This window comes from Pristiophorus japonicus, unplaced genomic scaffold, assembly GCF_044704955.1.
Source record: "Pristiophorus japonicus isolate sPriJap1 unplaced genomic scaffold, sPriJap1.hap1 HAP1_SCAFFOLD_43, whole genome shotgun sequence".
In the NCBI taxonomy this organism is placed as follows: Eukaryota; Metazoa; Chordata; class Chondrichthyes; family Pristiophoridae; genus Pristiophorus; species Pristiophorus japonicus.
Window position 1 is genome coordinate 6,293,973 of NW_027254201.1, and position 11,711 is coordinate 6,305,683.

Sequence of the window (11,711 nt, forward strand, 5' to 3'; positions counted from 1 at the left end):
CGCTCTCGCTCTCGCTCCACCGATCGATGTCGCAGAGGAAGGGGTCGCAGTACTGCAGAAGAAGCCGCCGAGACTGAAGACCAGGCAGTGACTTACCACAGCTGAGCTGAGCAAGGAAACGGGCTGCGTGTGGTGGTGAACATGTTCGCAAGTATCCGAAGCCAGTAACCAGATATCCCAGCCAGCTGGGTAAGGGCTCAGGGTTTTCTCAGAAGTGATGCTTTGCTGAGCTATTCTGTGGAGGGTAATTCATTGGTACGGGTGGGGTTAGAATCCACCATGGAATTACTGCGTGTTACAAGGTCGCATTTCTGTACTGTATGTATGTTGTTTGTAATCTGGATTTTATTCTCCACAGAGACAGTGATTTCGTTTAGTAGAGCATGTTTTAGCCAGTGTATGCTAGAACAAAAAAATATACTACGATTTATCACCGAAGCATTCCTTTCCGTGACTCATTTAATTTAAACTCTGAATAATAATTCCCGGATCTAAAACTTTCGTAAGGTGGGGGTGTTTCAAACCGTCCGTCTGGCAATTGGGCGAGGATCACAAACACTTTACCAAAGGATATACTTGCTTTGGAGGCAGTTCATAGAAGGTTCACTCGGTTGACTCCGGAGATGAGGGGGTTGACTTATGAGGAACGGTTGAGTAGGTAGGGCCTCTACTCATTGGAATTCAGACGAATGAGAGGTGATATTATCGAAATGTATAAGGTAATGAGGGAGCTTGACCAGTTGGATGCAGAGAGGATGGTTCCACTAATCGGGGAGACTGGAACTCGGGGTCATAATCTCAGAATAAGGGGGCGCACATTTATATTTGTGATGAGGAGGAATTTCTTCTCTCAGAGGGTTGTAAATCTGTCGAACTCACTGCCTCACAGAGCTGAGAAAGCCACAACATTAAATAAATTTAAGAAAGAGATAGCTTCTGAACTGATAAGGGAATATGGCTTATGGGGAAAGGGCAGGGAGCTGGACTTGAGTCCATGATCGGATTAGCCATGATCATATTAAATGGCGGAGCATGCTCGATGGGCCATATGGCCTACTCCTGCTCCTAGTTCTTAAGTTCTTATGTCCTGAATAGCGACACACAAAAAAATGCTTTTATCTTGGTTACACCTTATCTTCACGTTTGTGAAACAGTTGGCTCGTTGATCAAGGGCTTTGATTCTCCGTTCGGAGTTGTGAATTGAAATTTACGAATGGTCCCTTGGAGCCCTTATATTGCTCGCAAATTGTGAAATTGCATCAAACTTTTGCAAAGAAGGACTTGCATTTCTGCAGTGCCTTTCAGGAACTCATGACGCCCCAAAGTGCTTTACAGCCGTTGAGTTATGTTTGAAGTGTTGTAGTTTGGGGAAAGATGTGCCCTGATAACCAAACATGAACCTCAACTCTTTGCAAAGGTGTTTGGTGCAAATAATCAGGCGTCTCAGGGACTTGTACTTTCTTTGAATAAGTTTTGCTTTTTCCCGCATTCAAGCTTGAAACAGGAACTGGGCGTCCATCTCATGGGAGGTTTGGGGCTGATGTGTTTCGCTTTCAATTTTTGAAATTTCACCAAGCAAAGAAACGGTGAATCCAACTGTCCCTGGAAGCATTTAGTTCCCGTTTAATCACAGGAATATCCGCAGTCAGGAGATGAAAAGGAATTAAAAACTAATACCGGCTTCAGGACAATCAGAATACTTTGTCACGGACAAGGCACCGGATGGCTGGAAGGTCGATTACACCGGTTGCGAGAGAGCTTGTTGGTGGTGACATGGAAGTGTCTGCAGTGTGCGGGATCAGATTGCTTCCACGCATCCAGTATGAATTTCCCTCCATTTAGTTGGGAAATGTCCCACTGAGAGTGAATAAGTTCCATCCCAGTCGGAGAAATCTGAAGCTTTAACTGACAGACACCCTGGTTTTGGATGTCTTGCACCTGATATTGCCATTAGTCTCTGTGGCGCAATGGGTTAGCGCGTTCGGCTATTAACCGAAAGGTTGGTGATTCGAACCCACCCAGGGACGAAGTCTTTAACTGTTTTTCCCCGAGAATTCGGTGCCGCACAGTCCCAGGTTGTCATTGTCCGTTTTGGCTGCACGAATCTATTCCGCAAATGTTGCCAGCTGTGCAATAATCCAATTGGTTCCCACTCCAATATTTTATGAGCATTCTGTTCCATTAAAACGATAACAATTTTTTACATGGATCTTGTTCCTCCATCCAGCCCACAAGTAATAAATTATGTTATTGGGTTTAAAGAAACTGGTGGAAATTGATTCTATTGATACATATTTTGAACTGGAACTTCGGTCTCAAGTGCTCGTCCTATCAAGAATTTTGCACATACACAATCAATGGTTTTGCAACTGAGTCATAAACACTTACACATTTAAATCATTCCCATACAGCGTGTAAATGAGATAGGGATAAAACTTCATAACATGTAAAGAGAAAATGAATGATTGAAGATACCACTGTTCCTCAGTCATTATATTCTTAGTTGTTTCATTCTGAAGAAGGTTATCGGCTAATTAACGGTGATTAAAAGAATTCTTACTTCTGCACGTTGGCTGCATGTCGTCAATTTTTAGAAGGTTGTGAATTTAAAAATGGTGTTACAAAAGTTATCGCCGAGACCTGGAATCAAAACTGTTTGTCGGTGGCATAAGGAATCGATTTAGCCAATCATTAAAAGATGATTTCAAAGAATCACGTGGCGTTAAATTCACACCACGGTTACCATTTGTTTCGGTGTGAAACAAGTGGATTGAAACGGACCATAATGTTAAATACAGAGTAAAGCTACCACGAAATAGTCACATCAAAACCTTCCAGGGCAGGTACAGTACGTGTTAGATACAGGGTCAAGCTTCCTCTACATTGTCCCATCAAACTCTCCCAGGACAGGTACAGCACGTGTTCGATACCGAGTAATTCTCCCTCTACACTATCCCATCAAACCCTCTCAGGACAGATACAGCCCGTATTAGATCCAGAGGAAAACTCCCTCTACACTGTCCCATTAACACTCCCAGTGCGGGTACAGAACGGGATATATACAAAGTAAAGCTCCCTCAACAATGTCTGCTGAAACTCTCCAAGGGCAGGTACAGCATGCGTTAAATACAGAGTAAAGATTCTTCTAAACTGTCCCTTCAAACGCTATGAGGGCAGATGCACAACGGGGTTAAATATAGAGGAAAGCCCCCGCTACATTGTCCCATCAAACTCTTCCAGGGCAGATGAATGTTGCATATGCAATAACTCAGTAGCCTTACTGCAGTGAACTCAATCTGGTGCATCCTGACCTTACTTTTAAAGCTGTCGAACTAAGGATTAAACATGGAGGCTTTCCTTATACACAAGGGTTGCATGTGTGTGCCTGTGGCCCAATGACCTTCGACGGCGGGTCCCCCTGGTGGCACGTAAACCCGGGCATATACACATTACAGTGCAGCACGTGTTTAAAACAGAGTAAATCTCCCTCTACACTGTCCCATCAAACCCTCCCAGGTAAGGCACAGCACAGGAAAGATACATTGCAATGCTCCCATTATACTGTCCCATCAAACCCGCCAGGGCAGGTACAGTACGGATTAGATACAGATTAAAGCCCCCTCTACATTGTCTCAACAAAGAGTCAGAGGGCAGGTACAGACTAAAGCTTCCTCTACACTGTCGCATCAAACTCTCCCAGGGCAGGTACAGTATGTGTTGTATGCAGATTAAAGCTCGCCCTATATTGTCCCATCAATGACTCACAGAGCAGGTACAGCCCAATTAATATATACAGTAATGCTTCCTCGAACCTGTCCCATCAAACCCTCCCAGGGCAAGTAGAGCATGGGTTAGATACAGAATAAATCTCCCTCTGCACTGTCCCATCAATTTCTCCCAGGGCAGGCATAGCACGGGGTTAGATACAGAGTAAAGCTCCCTCGACACTGTCCCATCAATCTCTCCCAGGACAGATCCAGCACCGGGTTAGATACAGAGTAAAGCTCCCTCTGCACTGTCCCCATCAATCTCTCCCAGGGCAGGTACAGCACGGAGTTAGATACAGAGTGAAGCTCCCTCTACACTGCCCTATCAAACACTCCCAGGACAGGTACAGCACGGCGTTAGATGCAGAGTGAAGCTCCCTCAACACTGTCCCATCATTCTCTCCCAGTACAGGTCCCGCGCGGGGTTAGATACAGAGTAAAGCTCCCTCTAAACTGTCCCATCAATCTCTCCCACGACAGGTACAGCACGGGGTTAGATACAGAGTGAAGCTCCCTCTATACTGTCCCATCAATCTCTCCCAGGACAGGTACAGCACGGGGTTAGATACAGAGTAAAGCTCCCTCTACACTGCCCCATCAATCTCTCCGAGGACAGGGCCAGCACCGGGTTCGATACAGAGTGAAGCTCCCCCTGCACTGTCCCATCATTCTCTTCCAGGACAGATACAGCACGGGGTTAGATACAGAGTGAAGTTCCCCCTATACTGTCCCATCAATCTCTCCCAGTACAGGTCCAGCACCGGGTTAGATACAGAGTGAAGCTCCCTCTAAAGTGTCCCATCAGTCTCTCCCAGGGCTGGTAGAGCACGGGGTTAGATACAGAGTAAAGCTCCTTCTACACTGCCCCATCAATCTCTCCCAGGACAGGTACAGCACGGGGATAGATACAGTGTAAAGCTTCCTCTACACTGTCCCATCAATCACTCCCAGGAAAGGTCCAGCACAGGGTTAGATATAGAGTGAAGCTCCCTCTGCACTCTCCCATCAATCTCTTCCAGGCAGGTCCAGCACGGGGTTAGATACAGAGTGAAGCTCCCTCGACACTGTCCCATCATTCTCTCCCAGGGCTGGCACAGCACGGGTTATGTAAGCACAAATGTTTTACTGGAAGAATCACTCGACACTCGGGGTCAGTTCCAACGCCAAAATGGCCTTTATTACACCGGCGGGGAAGAGAGCCTCTGGACCAAATCCAGGCACTCTACTCCACTGAACAAATAAATTCATCGATATTTATATGTTTTAACAACAGTTCATTACAATTACTTAGCCCATGTCGGCTGGACACAATCCAATCATAACGACTATAAATTACAAATCGATTCCACTGGGTCAATATAATTGGTCCCCAGGCACCAGGGGACTGCGTGATCAACTCATGTTTTTGCTGGTGCTTATTCATGGCCTTGTGATATTCTCCAGAACCCCTTACCTTTACTGTATTTGGGTTCTGTCTGCAGCTAACCCCCTCATCCTTACACAATCACAGGAATTTCTTTGTTCAGTATTTTGCTAGGACGTCTTGTCTGCGGTTTATTTGTTTAAGGTCGTTCTGCTGAGCTCGCTCTTTCCAGTGTTCCAGTACAAAGAACTGCAGTGCCATCAGCTACCCAAAAATGTAGTCAAGCTAACTGTTAGCTCTCAATTTCCCTAGTGCTATGCAGAATCCCTGGCAGCCATTTTATACTGGCTACCATTTTACACATACATATATGCATACATATATTCAGAAGGTGCCTTTGCCCTACAACAACCCCTCCTTTCGGTAATGGACTAATCCTAGTCTCCTTTAACCGACAACATAAGTTGTTGCTCGACTTATATTTTTATGTACCACCCGGTAATTCTTGCCTCAACGCGCTGGCCAGTCACGTGGTGTCAGAAGTCCCAGTTGCTTAGATCAAATTGATATAGTTCAGATTCCCCTTTCCCTCTGCTGGACAAGTCTCTTTATTTACTTGAGCCCTTGTTCTGATACTCCTTTTCGTGCATAATGCTGCAGGATCGACAGGCCGTGACTCTCCATGTTAGTGCTAAGACCAGCTGTATCCCTCCCAGTATGTGAGATATTATTCCAATCCAGGGGTGGATGTTTACGTTCATGCCCTAGTCCCAGACACTCCTCCACCAACTCTGGTTTTGTAATTCTTGGTCAGTATCCTTCTCCAGTATTTTCATCTTTGTCTGATAGAGTCTGAAACACTGGCCTACTCTGAGTCTTAGTTCCCTTAATACTTCAACTAAAAGTGGGATGGATTGGGGCCTGCTCTGGCTCGTCATAATCCTGCAGGTGATCGTGGAGCTGATCGCTGGCGTTAATGATTTTGGGCCTCTGTGTCGAACCTGGATAATGCGGGCTTGTCCTATTGTGATGGGTCGTCGGGGTGTGAAGCAAAAGTTTGGTTGTGAGATCTGGCATTGTAAGCCATTGTACCGATATGAATGTGCCGTGGTAGAGACACAGTATTTCCCTTTGCCCCCGTAACCTGTTCTGGCAAAATGTATGGGGGCAGGTATTATTACCAATACACATCCATCGGTTGGATTAAATCCACATTCGACTAATTCTCCCTGTCCAACCGGGTGAGGGCACACCGTAATGTCACCCGTCTGCTTGCATCCCATCAGAAAGATCCCATAGAGTGTGTTGTCTCTGCGGATAGCAGGAGCTGCAATCAGACAGTAATGGGGGGAGGTGTTTTCCAGTATGATCCCGATATTCTACAGTTGATAAAGGGGAAACGGTCCTGAGTCGTATGTGGCAATAGGTATCATCAGGGCTATTCCCGCTCCGGCAGCTTTGCCCATTCGACAGTTTAGGATCACTGGGCATACTCTGGTTAGTCCCTTCAGAGTGCAATTATCCAGTGTCCCCTTCAGTTTGGCCAACTGAGCCAGATGTGGGCTGTCTATCCAGTCTGGCAACTCCCCCCTTTGGATATGATCGAGAATGTGCCGTATCTGTCCCACCATACATAGGCTATAAGCGTGACCGAGTTGTCCCTCTCTCAGTTCTGCGGTATCTTCTCTCACTCTGTCGATAAGGTGATTGATTGTTTTTGCCTGAGCTTCCAGGACCGAGAGGCCATCCAATTGCATTGCGGCACCCTCTCTTCCGAGTTTGGCTTGATCGTCCTGATTCCGCTCTGCCCGTTCTAATAATCCCTTCATCGCCCCTTTATTCTGCTCCACTCTTTCATTTAGCCTTTGTATGTCCAGTGAGTTTACTATGGAGGTTGCAGCATTAAAACCGGCAGCAACATCATTAACTATTTCCTTATTAGTCCTATGAACTGGCTCCTGTCCTCGGAATCTACTGGCACCCATGGCATCGGCAGCCTGCTGCATTACAACTTTACTTAATACATTAAACATTTTTCTTGCCTGCTCTGTACAATATTCCGGCATCTGCATACCTGAGATATTGATCAGGACAGGCACAATTTCATGCTTAACATTATCATACAATCGTTCACCTTCGTTGGACAGCACGATCCCATTTTCTGGTCCCCTTGTAATTGTTGGACAAGGCAATTCCATGGGCAGTGTGGTGGTTCTTATGGGGCGCGGTGTCCGAATGGGTGAGAAGCATACATACAACGATATTGCGGCAGGCGCTACCTGCTCATAGTATCCACACAGCTCCACCCCATTTTTGTGGGTGACTAACGGTTGTGGCTGGGCAGGAGGCGCGCAAATTATTCCAACGATACATTCATCGGGCCCCCCCCGGCCTGCCTTCGTCTAATCCTTCTTGTGCCCGTGGAGCATTGCACACAATCTCTATTCTTATCCGGATTCATTTGCAGGCATGCGTTAAAATCAGTTTGTCCATGCTCCAGTCCTTGGCTCCTGGAATGCATATTCCGTCAGTCAAAGTAAACAAAACCCCATCGTTGATGCAGTTGTGTCTTTCTTGCGTGTGCTGTATCTCTCGTAGTCCGTCTGTATTATCCAATGATTGTGTGGGCCTCAAGGTTCCCAGTATCATGAGTCCCCAGAGTCGAAGTTGCCGCTGTGGTCCCATCTCGGTGATGTTTTTATCTGCAAATTTTAAACAGATAGCCTGGTCGTCACCAGGTGATAGGTTCTGGTCTACTTGTGTCGTGGTCACTCTGTGAAATCGGAGGTAAGGGTTAGGTGATCCATATTCTTTATAGTCGTAACATCTCGATCACTTCATGTCCCTATCTGGGCTGCCGTCGGTTTTGTATTTGAGCCTGCTGTGCTCGAGCCTGCACGATGAACCATCGAAATATTATGCAAACTCTAATTAACACCACTATTCCTCCAAACATCGCAGTCTGCTTTACTGTTAGGTTGGGTTTGTGGACTCCACTGACCCACCGTTGGATACATTGGCTCGATTGCCATAGGTGATGGTGCTTTGGCTGCACAATGCACTATCCGTCTGGTCCTGTTTTTTAAATCTCTTCCAGCTTATTTATCTTAGCTTTTAACTCTTGACCAGCTAGTTCTGTTTTATTTTTATTTTGACTATCCCACCATTTCCACTGTCTGTCAGGTGAGTCTTCTCCATTTTAGTAAAAATTCAAATTACTAAGGTCCAGTGTAAAACAGCTGTCAATGGAAAGGCTTAACTCCTTTACAGGTTTGTAAGAAAGCCTGATGTCATTACGTGACTTCGCGTAGTCATCCAAATCTTTGTGCCTTCAACACTTGCTTAGAAATTAGGAATCCGTTAAAACAGCAGAAATCATTAGTAAAGTGGTGATAATAAAAATGTTCTCATCGGGAAAGACAGCATTTTAGATTAAACTCCATTTTTTTCCTTAACATCTAATTGAAGTACTTGCCAAAGACTTTTTTTTAAAATGAGAGCACATATTTTTAATAGCTATATTGTTTACTGAAATCCAATTTTCACACAAGCCGTATACATGCCAACATTTCAGTTTTTTTTTAACGGTCCCGTTCAATGGTCAAATCTTGTGTTTTATTTCTCTCTCTGCTGAGTTCGCATAGCTTATTTATTTTATCCTCGTTATTTTCAAAACTCTCCTGCTTGTTTCAACTGTTCATGACTTTTCTTGACTAACAACGTCTATTCTGGAAATCTTTTCAAATTGCAGTGAAACTTTCTCGTAATTTCAAATCATTATCAATGGAGAGTGTCTCTTATCTCCTCCAATTTTTTTTCCTTTTCCCAAACAAACCAATATCTTTTTCACAGCCAATATCAACTTGTATTTGGTAAGTTATGTCTTTTTCCATCGCAAATCCTTTTTTTCAGCACTTATTTATACGTTACATCTTTTTTTCCAAACCTTTTAGTTTTATTTTTTAAATGTGATCAGATTTAACTTTTTGTTTTAAGTATATCGCATTTTGTTGTGCATTTTCTTAACCAGCGGTACTTGAAACCTTCACAACAAAATTGACTTTTCACTATTCCCATCCTAATTTCTGCTCCCCTTTTGAAGAATTTGTATTTATTTTTTAATAACAAAATGTCAAATATGGTATTACTGGATTTTTTTTGCCTAACTTCCGTTTTAGAAGCTGATCAAAAACTCTAATTTTTTGCTCTGTAACTTCAACCTTGTGGTACTATATCTCATAAATTACATATTTTTTAAGCTTAAGTTCCAGACGCAGTATGTGTACTTTTATTAAAAAGGCTTCCAAATCCAAGATTTTCCTTTGCAACCAAAATGTTTATCAATGAGAATCACCTGAAATATCTCAATATCCCAATTCAAATATTGTATTGCCAATCTGTAATTTAAAAATCTCTTTCCTGAGCTAAGAGCTTCTGCGTCAAGGTTTTACACAAAGAAAAAATGGGAGCGTACTTCCCCAGCCTGCAGCCTCCAGAGTCACAGGCTTCTTTTTAAAGGCATGACAGCTTCTGTTCTCCATTCTTTATCTCATTCCTGGACAAATATTCACAAAAGTCTCTTTTCATTCAACAAAGTTTATTGTTTAGCTTGCTCTATTCTTGGATCCATACTTCACTTAAGATAATCACTGTCAGGTTTTTTTTATTTCTTACATATTTATTAACTTCCTCTGTTAATTTTATGTGGGCTTGAAGAAACAAGACCACGGCTTTCTCATCTTTATCTTTCCTTTCCTTCTCCCAACATTCCCGTTGATTTGCTGGCGGATCCTGACAGTTCCATCCTGACTTAATCATCTTTCAATTCGTTTCTTTTGTTTTTCTGCCAGGTGGCGGGTAAGGGACCCTTCTAGTCCCCACTCGAGATTACTTGCTTTATTGGCCATTCCTGGGTAGGACTAGAACCATTCGGAATCGACTCTCAGAGGTCCACTTTCTTCTGAGCGTAACTTGGAGCAGATCGTCTCCTGGCTACTGTCAGGTCACAATTTCTGCTATTACACAAACTTATACAATTCTTAAAACGCGTTTAAGCAATTCCCGCAGTGCCCCACGCCTCCTTAACGACTACCTACGACCGTTTTGTCTATCGGTCCGACCCAGTTCACTGGTTTCGTTTCCTTTGGTCGCTGTGCACCGCCTGGTCTCCGGGGTATATTTTCAAATCACACTACTGGCTCAGGGAGATGTCGCTCGGTATCACGGTCCCAAGGTCTAAATGTGTTCCCTACGCCTACTTAGTTCCTGGCCGTCACGTGGGACAAAGGTCCTCTTAATTCAGGCACAGGCTAGGCGTTTGAGATCATAGACCATCTCGTCATGTCGATCAAGCGGCCTCCACCTTCCGCACCTTTTATAATTAAAAATGTTTATACTCACCCGGATTTTTCAAGGACGTCCTGCGACTACAGGAAATCCTGTTCGTGACACCACTGTTAGCGCAAATGTTTTCGTGGAAGAATCACTCGACACTCGGGATCGGTTCCAATGCCAAAACGGCTTTTATTACGCCGGCGGGGAGAGAGCCTCTGGTCCAAATCCAGGCTCTCTACACTGCCGAACAAAGAAATTAATCGATATTTATATGTTTTACAATAATTCATTGCAGTTCCTCAGCCCACTTCGGCTGCACACAATCCAATCATAATGATTATAGATTACATATAGTTTTAAATGGGCCAACAGAATTAACCCCGGTACATCAGGGGGCTGCATGATCAGTTCATGACAGTTTGGGGCTGATTCATATTCGTGTGATGTTTTCCAGACCCCCCTTATCTTCGTTAATCATGGGTGCCGCCGGTGCCCAGCTCCTTATCTCCGTGGTTGCTTGGCACCCCATCTGGGGGTCAGTGACTTGAGGACATTCCGTACTAGCTATCGCAGTGTTCTGTATACTATCTTGCCTCAAGTTGTTGATTCAAGACATTCCTGGATCCAGGCTCTGCAGGGTCAGCGCTCAGTCAGCAGTTTGAGCTAACTTGGCTGACCGAGCCCCCATCATGCTTTTCTAAGCCCCCTGGCAGCGATTTTATATTTGGCAAACATTTTAAACATATATATATTTATATATTCACTAGGTGCCTTTGCCTTCCGACAACATTGTCTTTCAATTTGGTTATTTACCGTTTTTACCTGCTTGTTTCCTCTCTCTTTCAAACTCACTTTCTTTATTTTTGCTTTCTAATTCCAGCATTACTCCCCTCCCGACTGAATCTATTCTCAGGTCCATCCCCTTGCCAAGATAGTTTAAACCCTCCCCAACAGGACTCGCAAACCCCTCCCCCCCCCCCGCCACCCCGCCTTCCGCGAGGATATTGATCCCGGCTCTGTTTCGGTGCAAACTGTCCGGATTGTAAAGATCCAACCTACCCCAGAAGTGGTCGCGATGCGTCAGGAAACTGAAGCACTCCCGCCTTGCACCATCTCTCCAGCCACGTATTCATCTGTTCTATCCTCCTATTTCTGTACTCACTAGCTCGTGGCACCGGGAATAATCTGGAGATTACTTCCTTTGAGGTCCTGCTTTTTAATCTCTCTCCTAGTTACCTAAACTCTGC

The 11,711-nt window shown here is 44.5% G+C and overlaps 1 non-coding gene across 1 annotated transcript; it reads left to right on the forward strand.

The window, feature by feature from the left end:
• Positions 1-1,953: 1,953 nt before the first annotated feature.
• On the forward strand, positions 1,954-2,027 carry trnan-auu (transfer RNA asparagine (anticodon AUU)). Its single transcript has one exon. It is a non-coding gene; the product is annotated as a tRNA-Asn (tRNA).
• The last annotated feature ends 9,684 nt before the right edge of the window (positions 2,028-11,711 follow it).